This window comes from Crocodylus siamensis, chromosome 13 (assembly GCF_052110815.1).
Source record: "Crocodylus siamensis isolate JL-2025a chromosome 13, ASM5211081v1, whole genome shotgun sequence".
In the NCBI taxonomy this organism is placed as follows: Eukaryota; Metazoa; Chordata; order Crocodylia; family Crocodylidae; genus Crocodylus; species Crocodylus siamensis.
In genome coordinates this window covers 1,275,164-1,296,688 of record NC_143407.1, presented here as the reverse complement: position 1 = coordinate 1,296,688, position 21,525 = coordinate 1,275,164, and the positions used below count along the sequence as shown (strand labels likewise).

The window sequence follows — 21,525 nt, the reverse complement described above, 5'->3', positions numbered from 1 at the left end:
TCGAGCCCATCAAACGCTGCATACCGACCACGCTCAGCAAACAGCGGATAGACTGCAAAACACTCAGAGAAGGCAGGCTGTGCTGAGAGAGTGAAGACATGCAGCTCACGCATGAGCGGTGCCTTGGCACATGAGCTCTGAACGCTGCATCTCACACCGTGCCTTCGTATCAGCCTCCCAAGTCCAGGTCCTGCACGAGCCCGGACCTCAGACATGACAAAAACCCATGAATTTGGAATGGATGCGAGTAGCCTGAACCTGCTTTGGTGGTTACATGCGTGCAGTAAACTGCACACACATGTATGTGCGTACAGCAGTTTCTCACACAGTCTTCGGCAGACAGGTACTCGGGTAACACTGGCAGAATCCACACTACTGAGCCGCCTCTGGTGCTCTTTCTCTCTTACTGATACCAGAGTGGATTTGGATTGAGACCCCGGAAAGCCCTGCAGACCGTTCTTTCGGTGATGGTCCCTACAGGTGGGGCGGGGGCAGATACAGCCACTTGGTAAAGCCAGTGCTGGAGCCACACTTGACGCACAGCCCTTTGAAATCAGTGAAAACCTTCCCTCCCATGGCACTTGGCTTCTGGATCAGGCCCCGCACGGCTAGTCGGTCTCCAGGGCTGTCGCTCAAACACCTTCCATGAGCGCTCAAGATTCACTTCAGATAAAACAGAGAGAGTGACCCAGAAAAATCAGGAGGAAAAAAGAGTGTTTAAAGAGATGGCTGCCGAGAAAAGAAATCTAGGGAAGAAAGAGGCTTCTTGACACACGGCTGCCACCCTCTCTCCTAATCACCACTCAAACCGTTCTTCTTCAAAGCCGGCCAGCATCTGCTTAAATCAAACGTAGACCCCAGCAACAAAGCGGTTCCAGGATAATCAAAACGCTCTGCAGGTGGGCAACATAAAACACACGATATTACACTGCCGTGGAGGAGCAATAAAACACGGAGAGCAAAAGTGCAGAACGGGAAGCCTGGCATGGCGGTGCCTTTTCATGGCAAAAGCGCGCGGGGGAACAATGCGCCTGGGCTGCAGGAGCTCTCACGCGGGGCAGCACAGAAGGAGCACAGGAGGGAAGGGAGGGACAGGACTGTGCTGTGTTGCACAAACGGATTCAGACAGTGCCAGGGTGCAAAGCTCAGTCCTAGCTCAGGCACGAGGAAGGCAGGGGAACACGCTAGGCTGCAGCGTGCACCAGCGTGGTTATGCCTCATCATAACCAACCGGAGAGAGCTGCTCCTCATTCACACTGGCCAAGAGGAGATCAGGGTTGAGCCCTGTTGTCACCTACAGCTCTCTCAAGCAAGAAGAGCTCAGTATTCAACTGGGGATTTGAGTCAGGAAGCATCGGGGTCAGACTCTGCTTCCGTTTAGCCCAGCAAAACCAAAGGCCTTGCAGACAGAGGTGCACACAGTGCCACGCAAGACACAGGGCACCTAGCAAGAGCTGCCTGGGACTGAGTTAGTTATGTTTCTTTCCAGCTCATGGGAAATCCACACTTCCCATTTTATTTCCGCTCGGCCGTGGAATGAAAACAAAACATTCGGACTTCTCCCATGCAACGATGCTGGGAGGTAAAGGAACCATTTTCATTTAAGCAGCATTACAACACTGGGCTCTGAGTCGGATTGTTTTTTCTCTCTCAGATTAGGCGCTACAATCTCTTACAAAACCCAACGTGAAAAAACACTCGTGAAATGAAAAATCAAACTGGTTTGTACCAAAAAGGCTGTGATGTTCACCGCTCCCCCCGCCCAGCCTCTTTGTTCTTTTTTTATATCCCCAGAGAACCAAATGTCACGGGGCTCAACCTGTTTGCACAAAGCATTTCCCTTTCGGTGAAGAGGCGTTTTCCAGTGAAGAAGCATTCCCCTAGGAACAGTCCACCCTGCTGGAGAATGGGAGGTGGGAGGTGGGCTCGTGGGCCCCAGCCAGGTTCCCGAAGCTTTGGTAGACTCGTGTGGGTGGCTCATCACGTGGCTGCTTCGTACCATCTCCCCGGCCTGCCTCTCGCGGGAGGCTGGCGGGCCTGGAAAGGCAGAAAGGAGAGCTGGCAAGAGCCCGGTAACGTGAGAGGCGACAGGTGTTCCCCGACACACTGAGTGACTCTGACACGAGACGCTCGCCCGTCTCCGCAGCGCTCTCCGCATGCCACCGGTACATAAGCTGCACAGGCGAGTAACTCTGTGGGGGGCAAGGAAGGAAGCCTCAGACCGCATCCAGCACCAGGTACCATCCCAGCCTGGGCTCACCTGGCGCGTATCCCCTGCTCCGCTGCCGGAGGCTGCAAAAGCCCGTGCCGCCCATGAGAAGCAAAGCCCAGGGCAGCCCACGTCCACGTTGCAGGCCTCCAGTCCAGGTCCCCGTCAGCCCAAAACAAGCTACAGCCTTCGGGTGTGAGCTACGGGCCTCCCATTCAGCGCCTGATGCTCCTCTTGGATCACGGCAGGCTTCAGGGGAGCCCAGGCCAGAAGTGCGAGGAGCTGTTTAGTTTCACGTCTCCCGCGAGTGGCACCTGCAGAGCTGCTCAGCATCAGGTCCTTCTGACAGGAGGTGGGAGCTCGCCCAAAACGCCGTGGAGCTCGGCCGGGCGTCTCCTCCCTGGGAGGCCGGCGAGGATTACACGTGCCCCTGCCCAGCTGGGAGCCATCGCAAGGAACCCCTGGGAGTGGGGCTGAGCCCGGAGCTTCACCCCAAGGCCAGAGCAGGCCCGGTCCAGCGCGCACAAGCTGGTGGCAGGGATCTACCGATGACCCCGATCGCCTTCCACAGGCCAACGCTTCCTAGACGTGGCACCAGAGAGGCACTCGTAAACCACCTCCCTGGCCTCAGCGCCCGGTGGCCGGCCCTCTGCAGCGTCCGTTGCCCTGGAGCCCTCCGCACCTGGTCAAACAAGGACAAACAAATGACCCCCCCCCTTTAATTATTTATTTCTCCTCCCCACCCCAATCCCGCCAGAAAAACCTTTTACACTCTCCAGAGCCCGACCTGCTCGGCATGTGCTGGCCGGGCCAGCGCTGGTGTTTACTATTCCAGATTCCAAGCCGCTCCTTTCTAAATGTCTTTAAGATGTATTTCCTCGTGTGCCATTTCTCCTTCTGGCAGCCAGGACTCTTGGGTGGATCTGGTGTATGTCAAAGTGGGAAATAAAGTTGTTCGTGATCCACACACGCGCATGCACAAGCGTGCAGGCGGGGTGTTAGAAGCCCTGTCAAGGAAGCACCTGACGGACGGCATGAGCTCCTTCGCTGTGGGATTCAGCCCTTCCTTGTCCGCGCTGGAAGGGGAATCCACCCGCGCAAATGCAGACGTAGGGTCCGTTACTCACCCTGACATTTGGCCACCCCAGGGAAAGCAGCTGTGAGAAGCATGGCATTTGGCCAGTCTCTGAATACCCCAAGCAAGGAAGAAGGCACCGGGGCTTTAAGGGCAGCCCAAATGCAGCAGCCACTAGGCGGAACAGCATCCCCAAACCCTCAGGCACCAAGAGGATGCTCCCAAATCCCTTCTCCTTTCACTTGCCCCCTGCTGCCTGAGAACAAGTGTGTGGGCACCTGCTGCCAGGGCTGTGGCAGGACATGGCAGTCAAGACCTAGCTTTCCTGCGGTCTCCCCTCCTCCCTGCAGCCGACGGGACTGTCTCCGCAGAATGACAGGGGGAAAGGCACAAGTAAGGTCATTGCAGCAGCAGCTGGCAAGGGTCTAGAGCCCAACCGGCCTTCCCCCTGCAACGCTGGTGCCGGGGCAGCCGGCAGATGTGACACAGATCAACGCTCTTTACTATTTGCGTGCTGTAGGTTGCCTATGCCCAAAGCTCCCTGGCCCCAGGGCAGCATGCAGTAACTAGGCTGGTCTCCCTGGCCAGATCCTGCGTTGGGTGGCGTGAAGGTCAGTGGCTGTTTAAACCCATAATGGGGGTTACCTGGTGCAGAGCCTGCCGCAGCTGGGAACAGATCCTGCCTATCCCACTTCTCTGGGGTGCTCCACCCATGGGCACATCTCTCTGGGAGGAGCTCCAGGCCTTGTGGAAGAAGCAGGTTTCTACGACAGCACTGAAGGAGAAGAGGTGGGAGCTGGGGCATCTTGTTGTGGAGAGACCTCCTGCACCCTGAGAATCCAGCAGGCACGGTTGGAGGAAGGGATGAGTTTGAAGATGCACGCTTTGACCCGCTGCACCGGGCCTTCAAGCTGGAGAATGGATCCATGCTGCAGACATGGGACGGCGGGGACTGTCTGGGAGCCGTTCACGGCTTCCACTGCAGCGGGAGATCTCTCCAGGCCCATACAAGCCACCTTCCAGCTCGCATTTTGTTCGTGTCAAGTTCGGTGGGTGGAAACGTGAATAACGCAGGCCTCCGACGTGAAGCACCGGATGGCTTTGGTTTCCTGTTCCCACTGTGACCTGCCTGTGGCAGCCAGAGGATTTAGCGCTTTCGGGAAGGGCTTAGGGGCCCTTTCTGAGCACAAGAGATTTGCCAGTTCACGTATTGTTCTCAAAGACGCCCAGAGTCGCTTCTGGGTTTCCTCCTGGAACCAGAGGCAGATTCTCCATCGGCTCCTCAGGCAGAGAGGTCAAACCCACACAGGGCAGCCTCTCTGAAAACACTGGCCCAATCATTAATGGCACTTGCATAACATGACCCAAATGTTGGGAAAACTATGGCTGGCTGCTCTTGCTTTGCCCAGAGTAAGGCGAAAGCATCAAGAGGGACAAATTGGTCAGTGGCTACAGTAATACACTACACTCAGTCTTCTCTATCCCTTCTTTGCACCCACTCTGACTCGGGCATAATCTGTGTCCATACACACGTCCGTGTGTGTGTGTCAGAGAGAGAGGGAGAGCAAATGTTTGTGCTTGCTCCTCTTGACAAATCTCTGAAGCCCTCATCTTGCTAAAACAGATGAATGTATTTATCTGAAGTGACTAATAGGGGAATGCATTCCTGACCGTGCTATCATCTGGTTCTCGTAATGTCAGTCATGATTAGCTCTAACACATAATAGTGTTCTCAGGCCGATGGGGAAGGCAGGAGCATGGGAGAACATGGCATTTCTCCACCAAGCGGGCTGCGAACGACATGCTGTTTTGCATAATATGACCCAACCCTCACCAGCCTGCTCTGATGACCGGCCATTCAACGTGGAGACGACAGGACTGCCCTTCCAGAGCAGGTAACTCTCACACAGCATTGCGGAGCGCCCAGTCCAGCACGACATCTGCTTTCGGAAGGGGGAGAAGGGGCACGCTGCGGGACAAGGTGAGTAGCAAGATGAACTGGGGGCCAGAGGAAATAAAGAGAAAATACTTGGCACTGTTGTGGGCAGAGGAGGAGCACAGGTCTCAGACACAGGCATCCTGCCAGCTGGACTTTTCCCCCGTATTTCAACTGAAATAAGGTTGACTTGCTCCATGTGGCTTCTAGGGAAGCTAAAGGTACTGACTTCCTCCCCTGATTCAAGTTCCAGCTGTGCTCCTTTACCTTTCTAGCGGGGCTGGCTCCTAAGGTTTCTGCAGAAACTGCATTTTCAACAAAAGATGGAGATTTTGACAAAGCCATGTATTTTAGGGACAGCACCTGCCTTCCATGGACAACCTTCACTTTTTGAATTTTCATTGAAAACCAGGACCCAGGCTCACAGACCTTCCGGCGGATGTGTCTGGACCCTGTTCCACCCGCTGTGCCAGGACAGCCCTACTGCCAAAATACACCTGGCACGATGCTCCACAATAATTCAGCAGACAGACTGTGATGCATCACTGTATGGCCTCACTGCACAGCCAGACCAGAGCAAAGGGCCTCAGCAGCAATGTGCCTCTGCCCCTGGCTGCCTGCTTTAATGATCTAGAGTCACAGGACAAGTCTTGAGTCTTAATAGAGACCATGACTTAAGCAGGGCCAGGATTTCCCCCAGGGACTGGAAGGCTTTAGCGACAACTCATATCATCTAGCTTGACCTAGCACAGGCCAGCGAAATCCGCCTCTGGTTCCTGTATGGGGTCTCATAATTTGAAGTCAAACTATGGCCAACCTTTCTGAAAGATGTCAAGGAAGTGGGTTCAAGGAGTAGTTCCACTGCTAAGGAACTGCGCACTACTGCCCATTTGAACCTAGTTTCATAGTTTCTAGGGTCGGAAGGGACCTAAGTAGATCATTAAGTCCGACCCCCTGCCCTGGGCAGGAAAGGATGCTGGGGTCAAATGACCCCGGCTAGGTGATTATCTAGCCTCCTTTTGAAGACCCCCAGGGTAGAGGCAAGCACCACTTCCCTTGGAAGTTGGCTCCAGCTCCTAGCCGCCCTGACTGTGAAGTAGTGCCTCCTGTCTAGCTTCAGCTTGCAGTCATCATTTAGCAGAAAAGGGGGGAACAGGATATGGTTAGAAACCAACAGGGTTGCACCAAAGGAACACCCCTGTCTGGCTTTGTCCCTTCTCCAGGGAAATCAAAGAGACTATTTCTGAGATTCAGCCGGTCATTTACTCGCACAGCCCCCAAGGCACTTGAAACCTGGATGTTGGGAAAAGTCCCTGTTTGTGCCCAAACGTGCAGAAAATAAATCAGAATGAGAGTCTGCTGGACCGGGGCTGCCGGGCGCAGATGCTGCAGGTTATAAAATGAAGAGCTGGGAGAATTCTGAAAGAGCGAAGGTCTTTTTCCAATCAGGACAGAGAAAAAATGTTTGCCTTTAAAAAACAATAGAAAACTGAAGAAAAAGAAAAGATTTTTGATTCCTTGTCAAATTACACGAATTTTGCTGCCAAAATGTCTGCATTTTTATGTGCTTAAACACAATGAGTTATGGAAATCTTAAAACAATGGAATGATCTCTTTTATTGCTCTCAATTTGTTCAAAGCAACCACTCCTCTTCACTAAGTGCAATCCCTTTTTCCATTTTATTGACTTGCAAAAATGTCTCTGCTATCAACACCATGCGTGTGCATGTCATAAATACCAGGACAGCACAGAAGACTCGATTCTTTTTTAAAGACTCTTCTCTCCCCCTCAACCTTTCTCAAGAAACATTTTTACGGCGTTAGTTTGATTTGGCAGCCTTTCTGCTAGAACCTGCTTCAACAAGAGTGGCTCCAAATACCTTGAACCCAGTCCAAGCATTCAGATCCCTGGTTCCCTTGCTCTTCGCTGTTGGGGGTCCCCTTCCTGTCAGTCATGTGTGGAGCTCATAAATCACCTGGAGCTGCATGTAAAGAATTACAGGGTGTGTCGTGCATGCTCTGTCTGACAGGTAAAAGACTGTAAAGGCAAAGGGAAGACCTCATAATCCAATGACTGCACACTTCCAGAAGGCTTAGACAGGCAGGCAGAGCTGTTTTATAACCGGGAAGCATAATCAGGCATTGCCCTCTGTGATCTGAGCAGAGCAGGGAGGACATGGCATTTAGCGCTACCACGTGATAGAGAGTCAAGACTCCTGGACTCAGCCAAGGCAGCTGTCAAGGCCACTCTGGGCATGTCCCTAAACCCCACGTCCCAAGCAGATGCCGGCCCATGCTCCACTATGAAAGTGCTGCCGTCGGGGCAGCGACCGAGTGCATGCCAGCACGAGGGGAGCAGCACTTCCCTGCGTCTTATTCGGAGTCAGTGATGCAGCTTTCTTCACCCCAGCAGTGCCACGTCCTATTGACTGATTGCCAATGGGTGGCTGAGGAGCTGGCACCCCGAGTCTTCTCCCACCGCCCTCTCGGAGGCTTGCGGCACCTAGCAATAAATACATCACTGCACAGAGGAGGGAGGGAGCAGCAGAGGTTTTAAGCAGTTGGCTCAGGGCCTCTGGGCTGGACTGACCCAGATCCAGATCTCTGGCATGACCAGCCAGTGCCTTAGCCATGAGAGCCCCCTTCTTAGCACAGGCTGCACAGGGGGGTGGATTAGCAGCCCGAGCGGTGACAGGGAAGCTGTCGTCACTCTAAGAAGGCTGCATGTGTCTGGGGACATCTGGCATCTGTCACTACGGATTAAGCAGTGAAGTAAGAGTGATGTGTACAGAGGCTTTTCTCCGACCACCTGATTTTTATCCTTCTTCACAACATCTTGCCTTGCTCCTCTGGTCTCACAGAGCCAAGCCGATGGATGGGACTGGGCTCTGATTCACAGGTGGCCAAGTGAAGGAGCCAGAACTAGGGCTGTGGAAGGACACGAGGAGCAGCAGGAAATTAGCCAGGCATGTTTATGGGGCCAGTCGCCGGATGCACTGCCATGCTGGGAGGCCCTGTGCCAGCCTGTGCTAGAGGCAAGTTTACTGCACTGAGATCCCACATGTGAAATGCTGGCACCTTCCAGTGTAGATTTCAACCCTCCTGAAGCAAGACCCGCTCTGACGGGTCCCGTGGGCCATATGCCTTTCCCTGCCTCCCATCGGTGTCCTACCAGAGAACCCGGCAAACACCGATGCAAGGTGAGGAATTCTGCTCCCATTTCTGGAGGAGGCTGTGCCACTGTGGGACTAAGACCCACCAGCAGGGAAGGAAATACTACCAATATCTCAGCAGGAGCCAAGGAAACGCTGGCTTGCATCCATAGATGCTTCTCGAGCAAATCCCGGGACGTTATTCTCCCCTTGTACTCGGCCTTGGTGAGGCCGCAGCTGGAGTACTGCGTCCAGTTTTGGGCTCCACAATTCAAAAAGGATGTGGAGAAGCTTGAGAGAGTCCAGAGAAGAGCCACGCGCCTGATCAGAGGTCAGGAAAACAGATCTTACGACGACAGGCTGAGAGCCATGGGACTCTTTAGCCTGGAAAAGCGCAGGCTCAGGGGTGATCTGATGGCCACCTACAAGTTTATCAGGGGTGACCACCAGGATCTGGGGGAACGTCTGTTCACCAGAGCGCCCCAAGGGATGACGAGGTCGAACGGTCACAAACTCCTGCAAGACCATTTCAGGCTGGACATAAGGAAGAATTTCTTTACTGTCCGAGCCCCCAAGGTCTGGAACAGTCTGCCAGCGGAGGTGGCTCAAGCACCTACACTGAACACCTTCAAGAGTAAATTGGATGCTTATCTTGCTGGGATCCTATGACCTCAACTGACTTCCTGCCCTTTGGGCAGGGGGCTGGACTCGATGATCTCCCGAGGTCCCTTCCAGCCCTAATATCTATGAAATCTATGAAATGCAACAAGCCACTGTAGATCCCGAGTGACACTGCAGCTCACGCTCAGTCCTTTCATCTGCACCGATGCCGTTGCTAGGTCTTTGCGCCTGCTGGGATAGAGCAACTCGTGGCCTGTTCCTATTACCCAGGTGTGTGACATACCCAGCACAGGAGTCAGTGGGGAGTGGCACTGCTCCGTGCTACGCAGAATCAGACACGCTGCAGAGAGAGGGTGCATTAATGCTTTTCCAAACTGCAAGGTGGCCAGGAAAAGAAGAGTCAAGCCTGGGAGGCTTTGAAACAACTAAGTGCAAACAAAGCCTTCAGGGGAGCATGAAACATCCATGTCTGAACAAAATCCCCCAAGTGCCCTTGGCTCTGTGGCCTAGAAACAGCGCGAGACTGTCCCACGGGGCTGAGAAGCCGGGTCTCTGGCACGCGGTCCCTCCTTGTTTCACAACGGCCTGATGAGAAAAGCCTGCTTTGCATGGGAAGGGTGGACGAGCCACAGAACATCTCTTGAGCCTTATAAACTGACACGAGTGTTTATAATATTCCTAAGTGCCACTGCGTGACGATGATGGCAATGCTCTGGTGGGGAAAGTTTGTTTTGTTAGTTTTGATTTTTAAAGGAAGTTACAAAGTAGTTGCAGGGGTTTTTTTCCTCCCTGCCTTTCTTCGGTGCTGATCTCGTTTGCTGATAATGAGGATGTGTTGTTTCCATACAGCTATGGCCAGGGCCTGAAACCAGGTAGGAGAGTCTCAAACCGGCATAAAGTGCCAAATGCTGGCTGTGCACAGATTGCAGTCGCCTGCGAGGGCCTGGGAGCCGAGATGCTGCTGGCTGTGCTGATCTCAGCCCCCACCGCATGGTCCTGCTGGCCTCCCCCGGCCTCCCCCGTGTCACATTCACGTGCTGCTTTTGTCCCGTACTCAGATTATAAGGGCGTTGGAGCAGGGGTCTTGCCACACAGCTTTAAACAGGAACAGACCTGAATGGGTTGGAGGGAAGCGAGGAGGCCGCTGCCCTAGAGGAAAAGGATGCGTGCAGATCCCAACTCAAAAATCAATGAGCTTCATGCAGGGCGAGCGCCTTCCTGCACACCAGCAGAGACACCAGGCTCTGGTAGAGCTGTACAGCGCACCTTCATGCTCTGCCTTGCCTTGTCAACCTGGTTCTGAGTGGGGGTGAGTTTGAGCTCATTAAAATGCACCCCACCAAGTCACAGCAGGGTGATCTCATTCATACGCTTTGGTTGTTGCTGCAGGTCTTTGACTAAATACAAAAAACACTAAAGCTCCCTGCAGGACGGGAGAGGCAAATTTGCAGCCCATTTGCTCGGTGCAGGAACGTGTCCTTCCCTGGTGCCATGTTCTGCAACACGTTACGTTTACAGGGACAAAAAAGTGTCATGTTTTAGAAGCCTGCAGACACTACAACATGCACACACACGTGTGCAGGCATGCATGTATGCAGGTGGGGGTGCGTTTTACTCAAGCAAAAGCAGCACTGACACGTCACACGAGGAAACCCCTGGAGTCGCCTACAACCACAGCTTATTTTAGCAGCTGCCCCTTGGGTTGGGCTGGCAAAGTTGAACTGGCCACGGGCTCGTGAGTAAGAGCCGGTTGTCTAGCCACAGCAGACGGGCTTCCAAGAGCTGGATCTCCGCGGAGGCCTCAATGGGCCGGATCTGGTAGAAACTGAACTTCCCGGGAAAGCTGCTTGGGATAAAAATGCTGCGAGTCAGAAGCTGTTGACCTCCCGGCTAAAGCCTCTGGTCTACGCACACTTCATATCCCGAGGGGGGAAGCGGTCCTCGTGCGTGTATGAGCAACCTATGTGCATGAGTCAGGCGCGTCGCTCAGCCCTGCGTGATCTCTGGCACTCGTAGGGCTTGCTTGGAAAACCGTTACAGAGCCAGGGATGGGAACGCTGGCAAGATCCTGATGTCACATAAGGAAGGAGCGGAACCTGCTGTTGCTTTGGACAGTTCAGGACCCAGCTCGACTCCTCTGACTCCTGTCCAGAGCTGCTCCAAGCACGGAAGCAAGACTGTGTGCAGATGGTCCAGAGCAAGATATCATTGAGAAAGCCTTGCTTCTGCTCTGTTTCTCGGACCATCACCACTACCCAACAACGCTTCAGCGAGAACGCCCTCCGACACCAACTGAGCAGGCGTCGCTGCTGTGCTCCTCGCCTCCCATAGCCAATAGAGGTGAACCCCTTGCCAACAATGGGGACAGCGACAGAGCAACTGCACCAAGCCCTAAGAGCGGTTCGACTGCAAAGGGAGGCTTAATGTTGCACCAGAAACGGGGCCCAGGCTCTGCATTTGGCTTGCAGTGAAACTGCACCCAGCTGCCCCAGGAATGACTGCAGGTAGCTTTTCCATGGAGGAGGAGGTGTTCATGTCTCCCCTGTCAAAATGGGCAGGAAAACCCCTCCCCCAAGCCCTGCTTTTGCACTGCCCCCCTCCTCCCCCCACCATATTTATTCCCCTGTGGACCAGAGGAGCAAGGCAAGGAATGTGGCCTGTATCATTCACTCCTGCCCGCTTGCGTGTGCAATGCTTAGCACTGTTGGGTTTAGATGCAAGGGAAGTGGAGAGGGGTCCAGGGCAAGGCAGGCAGCAGGAAGGATGGAGGGTGTGCAAGTCATGCATGCTCCCTGGGTCCCCCTAAATGCTGCCTGTACTGCCATGCCGGCCCAGGGCCCCGCAGCCAGCCCCAGGTGTTTCTGCAGCAGCCGGCAAGACCAGGCAGTGTAATGGAGGCTAATGAGGCCGTGGGAATGTTTCAGACCTGAAGGCTTTCATCAGCCTTGCAGGAGACGCGGCATCAAACCCGGGGAGCGGCTGGTCCCAGGGCTAACTTCATGCAGGTGTGACAAACGAGAGAGCCCCACCACTAGCACCAGGGGAGCTGCCGGGCAGCGGGGGAGTGTTGGCCGGAGAAGAGAAGCAAACGTCAGGGGATAAAAATGAAACCACATTGAGCGGCGTGATTTATGGATCGATTTTAAGACGGCAGAACTCTCCATCGCCGGAGCCGGCCGAGCGCCTCGGACGCAGCAGCAGATGCAGGCCCGGTTACATGAGACTCTGTTCAGCAACCCGCCCGGCCAGCCGCGAGATAATTGCAAAAACCTGAGCTACGCCCAGGGAACTTCAAAGGGCCCATCAGGAATGGAGAGACGCAGAGCCCACGCGGGAACGGGCAAAGGCACCGCCCGCCTGCAGGCATTTCCTTTCATGTCAGCCCTCGAAAACTTCCAGCCGACCCCAGTGCAGCTGCCCCAGAGCCGGAGCTCACAGGCACTGGGGCAAGCAGAGAACGGGGAGATAGAGAGAGCTCGGCCATGACCAACGCCAGATCCTGTGTAGTCTGGCAGCTTCCTACGAGCAGCACGCAAGCGACTGCACCCCAGAAAAGTCAGATGGGAGCCCTCTTTGTTCTCATCCTGTCCCCCAGCCCCGTGGTGCTGGGTATCTGGCCTGTCTAAGATGAGACAGGAAAAGCTATCGTGGACAGAACTGCATAAAACAGCTGGCAAGTTGGCATGCCAGGACATTTCCTTTCCCCAACCCCTCTTCAAACATACATGGACAACCAGGGAAAAGTCTTTTTGTGACCAGCCTCTATTGCGTTATTGCCACGTTGCTTCCCAACTACTCCCAATGTCAGGGTCAGATCACGAAGAAGGAAACTGTCGCCCTTCTCCTGGGCTGGAGAGTTCAGCAGGTGAAAGGGGACTTGCAGCTACCAGCCCAGCACTCCGAGAGGTACCTGGAAAGGTGCAGACCCCGGTGTGACTGGCACTGGTGAGCTGGAGGGTGCGGGGCTTGCACAGACAAAACTGGCTGCACCACAGCACAATGCAAGAGGCAGGGGAAAGCCTCCACATGGATGTTATCAGCATGGAAGAGCTCTGCCACGACCTTACAGTGCCTGAGACGAAGAGGATGAAGGGGAAGTTCATTCCTGGCTGAGCTGGGAGAATGGACCCCCGCACGCCAACACAGGCCTCTGCCACGAGGCCTCCCGGAGCAGGCAGCTGTCATCCTCCACCAGGCCTGAGTCCTGGGTCCTGGGTCCCTGGAGCATACCCTCCCCATCCATATCCCTCCAACATCACCGTGACCATCCTGGAGTGAGCCAACCAGGTCCCTTTCCGTGGGGCAAGGAAGACAGGTTTCATTCCCTATACTGCCTGCCCTTTCTTTCCCCAAAGACGGCTCCGCTTCAGTTTTTGCAGTGCTACAATTCCAACGTGAAATTCAACCCTCGGCCCTGCCCAGCGATCCCCGCTGTGACAATGATAACCAGATTTCCAGACAAAAGGCCAGCATCCAACATGCTGAGCTCTTTGCAAAATCTTCCCTTTTGGGACATTTTTTTCTTCTGGGTGCAAGCGTTCATCTGGACCCGACCCTTCCGGGGCCTGCACGGAGCCTTAACTCCTCACCTTTCCGGAAGACACAGCTCTCTTCACCCCCCAGTTCTCCGGGAGCTGGTCTTTCCCCGGGTCAGAAAGGAGCACAACAGTCTCCAGTCGTGAGGAAGCGACGCAGTGGGGAAAAGAGCCAAGCCCTGATCGCATTGGAGCTGTTCAGAAACTTCCAGCATCTACCATTTTGACCTGTGATCGTCACAGACTCACAGAAAACGAGGGCCGGAAGGGACCTCAGGAGGTCTCACCTAGTCTAAGCCCCTGCTCCAAGCAGGACCAGCTCCAACTACATCATCCCAGGCGAGGCTTTGTCTACCCAGATATTAAACACCTCCAAGCTTGCCTGAGTTTATGCCAGCCAAGCAACGGGTCCAATCAAAGAGATCGCTCGCAAAGCCCCCTGCCTGGTTCACATTTCCTGGACGGTCACGGCTACGACGGCACTCCAGCCCTACTGATTTTTCGCTGGAATTTCTCATTTTGACAGAACAAAGAAGAGGGTCAAAATGATCCCGTTCCTATGCCACCTCTAAGGCTCCCGGAGACGCTGCAGAATTTCGGACGCAGTTCATCATCCTGTTTCTTGAAAACACTGTTGAGGTTTGACAAAAACCGTGGCCTCTTCACTCAAAGGGTCTTCTTTTCTGGCCCGTGACCAGCTAGAATGGCTCCCAGCCAGCGTCACAGTGGAGGGGTTGTTGAGCGGATCCAGGCATCTTCTGGTTGAGCGGAAGGGCATTCATCAGGCCTAGCTCCATGGCACCCACTGTAGATGTCTCTCCAGCTGCCCCAGCGCCACCCCAGTTATGTGTGTTTGGGGCTGAGCCCGCCGCCTGGCTGGTAGAAGAGACTGAAGGAGTCTGCACTGTTGGCAGCCTCCAGGACAGCCGGCTTGCCAGGCTGTAGATGGTTTCCTTCTCCAAGAGGTCTGGCGCCTCATAAAATAAATATCCAGTAACATGCCCTTCTCCATTCCCACCTTCTTTAAGTAGTAGCCATCCCCAGGCCTCACCCTGAATTATCGCCACCCAATACCGCTTCCTTACTTCCAGCCCCAGTGTTACAGACTCCAGAGGCCTGTCGAGGGAAAGCAGCCAAGCGCTGGCTCTCCTTTGATGTGCCTCAAACCTTTTGAAGCTCACCCATCACTGGAAATTACCTGCTTAGACCTGGCAGCATCAGCTGCAGAAAACCAGAGCCATCCCAGCCTCGAGGCAGCCTCGCTACCGCCTCCTTGCAGGGACTGCTGGGCTCTCGGTGCAGTCACACGGCAGTCGCTCGGTGCTGCGACCTGTCAACACGCTTCCAGTTCACGTTAGCGTCAAGCCATAGGCTCGTGGCAGCTGCTGGATTGTTGCATGATTAGGAGAAGCCACGGGGGCAGACGGCCCCCAGTGTCATTTTTGCCTCCATGCTCTGGAGATGCCCACCAGGATCTGCTCTCTGATGTGCACGCCCGGGGCTGCTTGGCAAATGTCCTTATATCCATTACCAACTAATGAAATGAAACTGGCTGACAACAGGCTCAATTGCTGCCAAAATCCAACATGCGGCCCGCAGATGTCCAAATCCTTTTGGAAGGGTAGCGCAGCACAAAAGGTTACCCTTAAATTTGGTGCAGATGCTGCTCTTGCCATTTGAAAACCATTACATCTGAGGATGGGGTCCTTTCAGAGAGGCGAGCATAAATCCAGCTCCAAACCCCGGCTGTTCGTATCTTCTTCTGGTTCGAATTATGTGATGGAGGCTTGGGTGGGGGTTTCTTCTATATGTTGCAATTTGTCTCTTACCTGAGGGCATTGAGGGGAACCTAGCACGCATTCAAGAAAAGCAGCAAACCTTTGGCAAACGATTAGCTCAATGAACATCAATTTCCCCTTGCAAGGTTAAAACCAGGATCAAATGAAGGTAGATTTTGCTAATTCTTTGCTAGTGGGGCCTGCAATAAATCACTGCCAGCACAGGTCATTAAGCTGTAAAATGTATGTTGGGGAGGGGTAACTCAGCACTTGAATCTCAAAATAATATGACACGCAAAGCCTTGATCCTGCACAGTGGAGTCAACGGTATCTGTGCCTGTCCGTACTGCCCCCGTGCCATGGGAATGGAGGTTGTGCCAGCTCTGTGCACACTGTCCCCCAAACTGGAGCAGGGCAGCCACCTTAGTGTGGCCCTGAGCCCTGGCACCTGAGCCGGGAGGCAGACATCCCCTTCCAAGACCCAAAGCATGAACTCTGTCCTTGCAAATGTTCAGCCTTCTCATCAGGGCAATGGCGACATCCCAGACGCTAGCAAAACTCACCAACAAGGCAACTGCAAGGACGGTGAGAAAAAAAAACCCTGCTGCAGCCATGTAACATGTTCTGCCCGTGCCAACATTTCTTTCAGCTAATCTGGCTGCGCTGTGTATAAAATCATGGATGATTATGGCATCTGGTACTTATTTCCAGAGTTCCTATCGGCGGGGTGGGGAAGGGGCTGCTTTAAAATGTGGACTGACTTCAGAGGAGATGCTTTTGTCGAAAGGCATTTAAAGAAACTTTTTTTTGCTATTAACATTGCAGCTAATGGCTTATGAATTGCTGGAAACACCGGGTCAGGTGTTCCTAGCCCCAAAGGAGAGGGGTTGGGGATGCCTAGCCAGGACGAGCCCAGCCGCAGGCCGCTTGTGCATCTTTTCACTTCACAATGTTCATGGTGATGTCTGACAAAGCCGGAGACTGACGGGCCACAGGGGCAGGCCACGCTCCTTGCATTTGCAAGAGCCAGTGCAGGATTTTGCATCCTCATATCAGGAAAGGACTCAGACCCCTTCCCCTGACCACAGCGGAGGGGAAAGACAGTCCGCTCATTCATGCCTTGCTCCGCTACAGACTTTCCGTGTGACCTTTCGCTCCCTGACGGTTCATATCCCCAGCTGTGCAAGGAGGCTGATCTCCCCTCCCTGCCTCTGGGTGTTGCAAGGACAAGTCTATTCAGGATTAGGAAGCGCTATGGCGATAGGGGCCGTCAGTACCCGTGCTGTGTAGAAGCTGTTCCTGCTAATCAGTCCAAGCTCTGCTTACATCCTGTTCCTCCGAGCTGTGACCCTTTGTCCTGCCCTGATGGACTCTTCTCTCTCCTCGGTGCTCACACCAGTCAACCCACGCTGACCTTAGTTTACACCACCAGGGCCTGTGGCAGAGCGGAGTCGAGGGCCGCGATGGCCTCCTGGAAGGATGCTCAGCTTCCTTCAGTGGCCCCAACGCTCCCCAGAGTTGAGACGTCGTCATTCCCGCACGTGGAGAAACACCCAGGGAGCAGCACCTCCGTGCCAATGCTTTGTGCATGAAATCATCCTCGGGCCGCTCTCACGGAGACACAAGGTGAGGTCAGGCAGCGAAACGGCTTGCCAAGCCCTCGCAGACCCTGCTACTTTGCATGCAACCCGCCCGGTTTCCATTATTGCACGTGTCTCACTATCTGGCTGGTTGACAGCCTGCCCTTTCTGAGGCGGCTCTGGCCTCCCATCCTGCCAGGACATTTCTCTGTAGCAGGCTCCAGCCTCACCCTCTCCTCCCACAGAGATTCCAGCTTAATGGAATGAGGCAGCTTCTTCCAGCCCAGCCTGCCGCTGGGTTTGCACTCCATAAAAATGTATTTGTTGAGATTCACGGTCAGTTTATTGGGAGCCGGGGCGTTCCGACGGGCCTCCCCTCCCCGAGAAGTCAGAGCTGTTGTTTATCACGCAGTTAAACGCCATGTTTCAGCCACCCACAAAGGAAGAAAAGGCAGCAAGCTATGGCAAACTTGTAGCGGGCTCTTGAAAGGCCTTCTCCAGCCAGAAAGCTGCTTGATAGGCCCCGGCAATTACTTCTGTATCTGGCTGTTTGAAATCAGCATCTAGCTTTTCCTCCTGCCCGACCCTGCCCTGATGATGCTGCTTCTTCCTCTGCTTCACAAATGCTGTTGTTGCCGAATCTTGGGAATTGCCCAATACGGATATCTGCCCTGCAGGAGATGGGGCCAAGGCCCTTTCAATCTACCCAAAGCGCGTCCCCCAGCCCTCCCACACCTGCGAAACGATAGCTGGGTGAGCCAGGGAAGGCTGGCTCCCCAGAACATCGCCCCAAGCACGCCAGCACGACCGCTGGCAATGGGCAGCTCAGGAAATACAGTCCCCGCTTGCAGCTTTTGGAAGCGACCCGGGCTCCTGAAAGGAGACAGCCATGCACCTCCCACAGCCAGCCAAGGCCGAGAGCAGTGATGCCCCCTTTCCGCGCTGCGCTTGGAGATGCTGGGCGGTGAGGCAGCACGTTCTGCAGATACTGAAAAATCATACAGCTTTGCTGCAAAACACAGGCACAAGAACCTGTGGCAGGGTCCCTGGTGACGACGGAGGGGGAAAAGCAGCAAAGGAACTGTGCGATCATTAGATATGGGGCAAAAAACAAAGGTGGACAGAAAAAGCATCGGGGGAGAGAGAAATGTAAGTTGTCGGTGCTTATTTTTAAGACCCAGCTAGACAAAGCCTTGTCTGGGAGGATCTAGCTGGTGATGGTCCCGCTTGGAGCGGGGGCTGGATTAGCTGTGACCTCCTGAGGTCCCTTCCAACCCTCACTGTCTATGACTCAATGATCCCTAAGCTGTCATAGGTCCCTGCGCAGCAAGCTGGCATCCCACAGTGCGCCCTGTCTATGTGATGTGCGGCACCGAGTGCACACACGCTTTGGCCCTGTGGTAACGGGGGCAGCAGCAGACCAAGCAGTTCTGGCAATGCGACTCGGTGCTGCCGACACTGCCGGTGGCTGTTCGCCCGCCACTCTGCAGAAGAGCAGCACTGGGACCCCAACTGGGGCGATGCCCGCGTGCTCTCGGCGCTTCCTCGTGAACCCCCATCCGGGCCGCTCTCTGCCCTGGAAGAGCCTTCATGACGATCGCTGTGCAAGAAAGGGAGGCTGCTGCAGCAACCCTCCAGTGTCCTGGAGTAACACTGTCTCACGGCCAAGCCTGTGGATCGTCTTGTGCTGCAACCACCCGAGTCGCCAAGGACAGCACGGTTCTGCCCTACAGCTATATTTCTCCCACGGGCCCGCGCTGCCTGGCTCTTCCTTCTGTTACTAAACCTCTCTGCAAAGCTGCATGACTGGCAGAGCTCTCAAAGCAGAAAGCAAGGAGTCTTGTGCCATAGGCTGCAATCCCTGTCGCTTGCTAACCCCGCTCACAGCCCCGACAGGGGTTTGCTCTGCCTGCTCTGCTTTCCCTTGCTTCAAAACAGGCAACCCCATTTCAAATCCCCGCTTACAAGGCAGCCTGTTGCTCGGCTCTGCAGATCCAAACAGAGACTTATTGGAGTTGGCAACAGAAAACAAAAATAAAGTAACCGGCCCCCCCAACCCTAATAACCCCAGTTTGGCAACAGCTTTCCCAGTGCTCCAGTCAGGGCTTCTTCGAGACGATGAGGTGCGCTGTGCCAAGATCACTTGACCTCCCCAGACCTCACATTCCTGAGCTGAGACACCAGCAGATGGAACAGGACAGAGATTGGAAGAGCTCTCTATTGATTAGCTTTTAATATAAAAACTCTTCCGAGCCAGCTCCTTCGCTCTGCCTCATGGAAGGAAAGCAGAGAGGTCTGGATTCAACTCTCAGGGACAAAACCTATCTGCAGATTTTTCCTAGCTTGCTAGCGAGTGGGGCTGATGGCTCATCAGGACCTCACAGCATCCTTCAAGCAGATGGAGAGAGGCACTCTTCTCCCTCGGGGGCCAGTTCTACCCTTTATTCCCTCCATGCAATGACCTGGAAGCACCTGGTTGAAGAAAGGGCAGAAACTGTTGAGCTGAATTGAAATTGGCCCTGGGTGCTTAAAATTCAAGTCCATTGTGCAGTGCGATGGGTGAACAGCACTGCTGACGCTTCCCTTCTCAGAGTGTGGAAATGAGAGAGGATAATCAAGAGCCTGCAGTGCCCTGGAAACCAAGCCGGCTGCCTTTGCCTTCCTCATTTCAACACAAAGCGCTTCCTAACCGCGACACAGCAAACCCAGCAAGGCCACGTGCAAACGCAGCAGGCAGGCTGGGCCGGGAATACCCACCCATGCACCAAGATCTATGTGGGCACGTGGATAGCGCAAGTCCACAGCACGCGCTGGTGTTTGCACGTGGGACGAGGACCCGGGCATGTCCTTCCTCCCCATAACCTTCCCGGCCCCGTGTGCACGGCCTTTCTGAACGCATCTCAGGTGCAATCGTCCACTGCACGTGGTAGCGACGCTCCGTTTGTCAGCGTCTTCTGCCCCCCGTGACAAACAAGAGGCAGGGATTAAGGCAAGGAGACGGATTTCTCCTGACGGGCTCCAGAGTCTATGCTATTTTTCTTCATTACTCTCGACACGTCCCCTGTCAGCTCGCGCGAACTCCTGGAAGGGTCGGCTGAAAACCGATGTCGTTTCAGGAGGGGCGAGAGCTGTTCTCAGATGCTTTATGGACAAGGCATCTCCAGGGACCTGAAGCACCGAGCGGTGAAATCAGTGATTCTGCCATGTCCACTTTGGATGGCTTTGTCAGCCAGAGGCTCTTTATGCTGCTTCTCATTTCCCTCTCTGAAAACATGCCGCTTCTTCCTGAACTAGCTGCCTGCTATCAGGGCTGACGAGCCGGAGCTGCTCCAGTACACGAGACGCAGCTGAGCTTATCCCAGATGTATAAAGCAGCCCTGGCCTCTGGCGAGCACACGCTTCTCAGCTGCCTGGCACTGTTCGGTGCCAATATCATACATGTCCACTGAGTCAAAAAATATTACGGCCAAATTTTCAAGCCTGCGCTCCAGAAAGTAGGAATCCAAATCAATAGTGCCCTAATGGTCGGACGGCATGAGCCTCCCCAAATCCCACAGAATCAATGGGTGTTTCATGAGCAAAAACCACATTTACAGTGCAGCAGAGAGATGCTGGAGCTTGCTTCATAACACTCGTTCAGGGATTTTATAGCTCAGGGGCAGCCGCCCTGCGACAGGGTGCTCCGCATGGCAGGAGCAGCCTGTGTGTGTGGCACGTGGCAGATCAGGGAAGGGGCAGGCGGACGGGGAGCAGAAAGCAGAGGAGAGTGTCTAAGTTTTCTGTGGAAAGTTGTGCTCCTTCAGCAGCTAGATGAATGCAGGACATTTCTGCCCTAAATCTGTCCTTTCTCAGAGCAAAAGCACATTTTAAATTTGCAAAATGGGGATGGAGGGGGCAGAAACATCTTATTTTTTTCTGTCAAAACCAAACATTTTTCATTGTTTCATTCAGTCAAACATCCAGTTTTGCTGTTGAAAGACTGTCGAGATGAAAAGACGCAGGCCCAACCTTGCTGGCAGGGATGGCTCGAGACAGCTACGTGGCCCGGCAAGCGCTCGTTCCCGGTGCTCAACCCCGGCAGAGCGTCGTTTTTGCTCCATTCCCATTGTTGTTTTTGCCCTGAGGACAGGGCTGGGAAGGGGAAACTGTCTTCAGCCTTGTACAAACTCACCCTTTCAGTCAAACGTAATAAACTCCTTCCCCTGACACAGGGGAAAATGTTTTAAGGCAAGACTTTATAGAGGGCATCAATCACTTGGGAGGTGATGGGACTTGTACAGAATTATAAGCAAGTCTGAAGTGTCTGCGGAGGACTCCAAACACTGCCTGCTATTTATTCTTTGGGCCCTTTGTAAATGTAAACTTTGGGGGAGCCTGGAGGCTGCTCCGTCTCCGCAGCCTGTCAATCCGGCACCTTTCACCACTGCTAAAATCACAATAAAGAAACCCTGGAGATTACAAAAACAAACACGGCGCTCGCCCCATCCCGCGCGATGGCAGCAGATTGCATGATAAGCCCCGGGGCTTGCCGAAATCACCTGCCACCTCACGCCCGGTGTGCAACAAGACCAGGCCATGCCGCAACCAGCCATGCCCGGGCGTGCAGCTGTTCCCCTGGCAAAGCTGGGGCAGCTCTTGT

The 21,525-nt window shown here is 54.2% G+C and overlaps 1 protein-coding gene and 1 long non-coding RNA gene across 2 annotated transcripts in view; both read right to left on the bottom strand.

The window, feature by feature from the left end:
* The window catches only part of CTTNBP2NL (CTTNBP2 N-terminal like), a 73,740-nt gene that overhangs the window by 44,546 nt on the left and 7,669 nt on the right, over positions 1 to 21,525 (bottom strand). The window lies entirely within an intron of this gene.
* Positions 1,682 to 4,388, bottom strand: LOC149853639 (uncharacterized). Its single transcript, XR_016438985.1, has 3 exons — positions 3,930 to 4,388; positions 2,997 to 3,132; positions 1,682 to 2,891 (listed from the first exon to the last, which is right to left on the bottom strand). It is a non-coding gene; the product is annotated as an uncharacterized LOC149853639 (long non-coding RNA).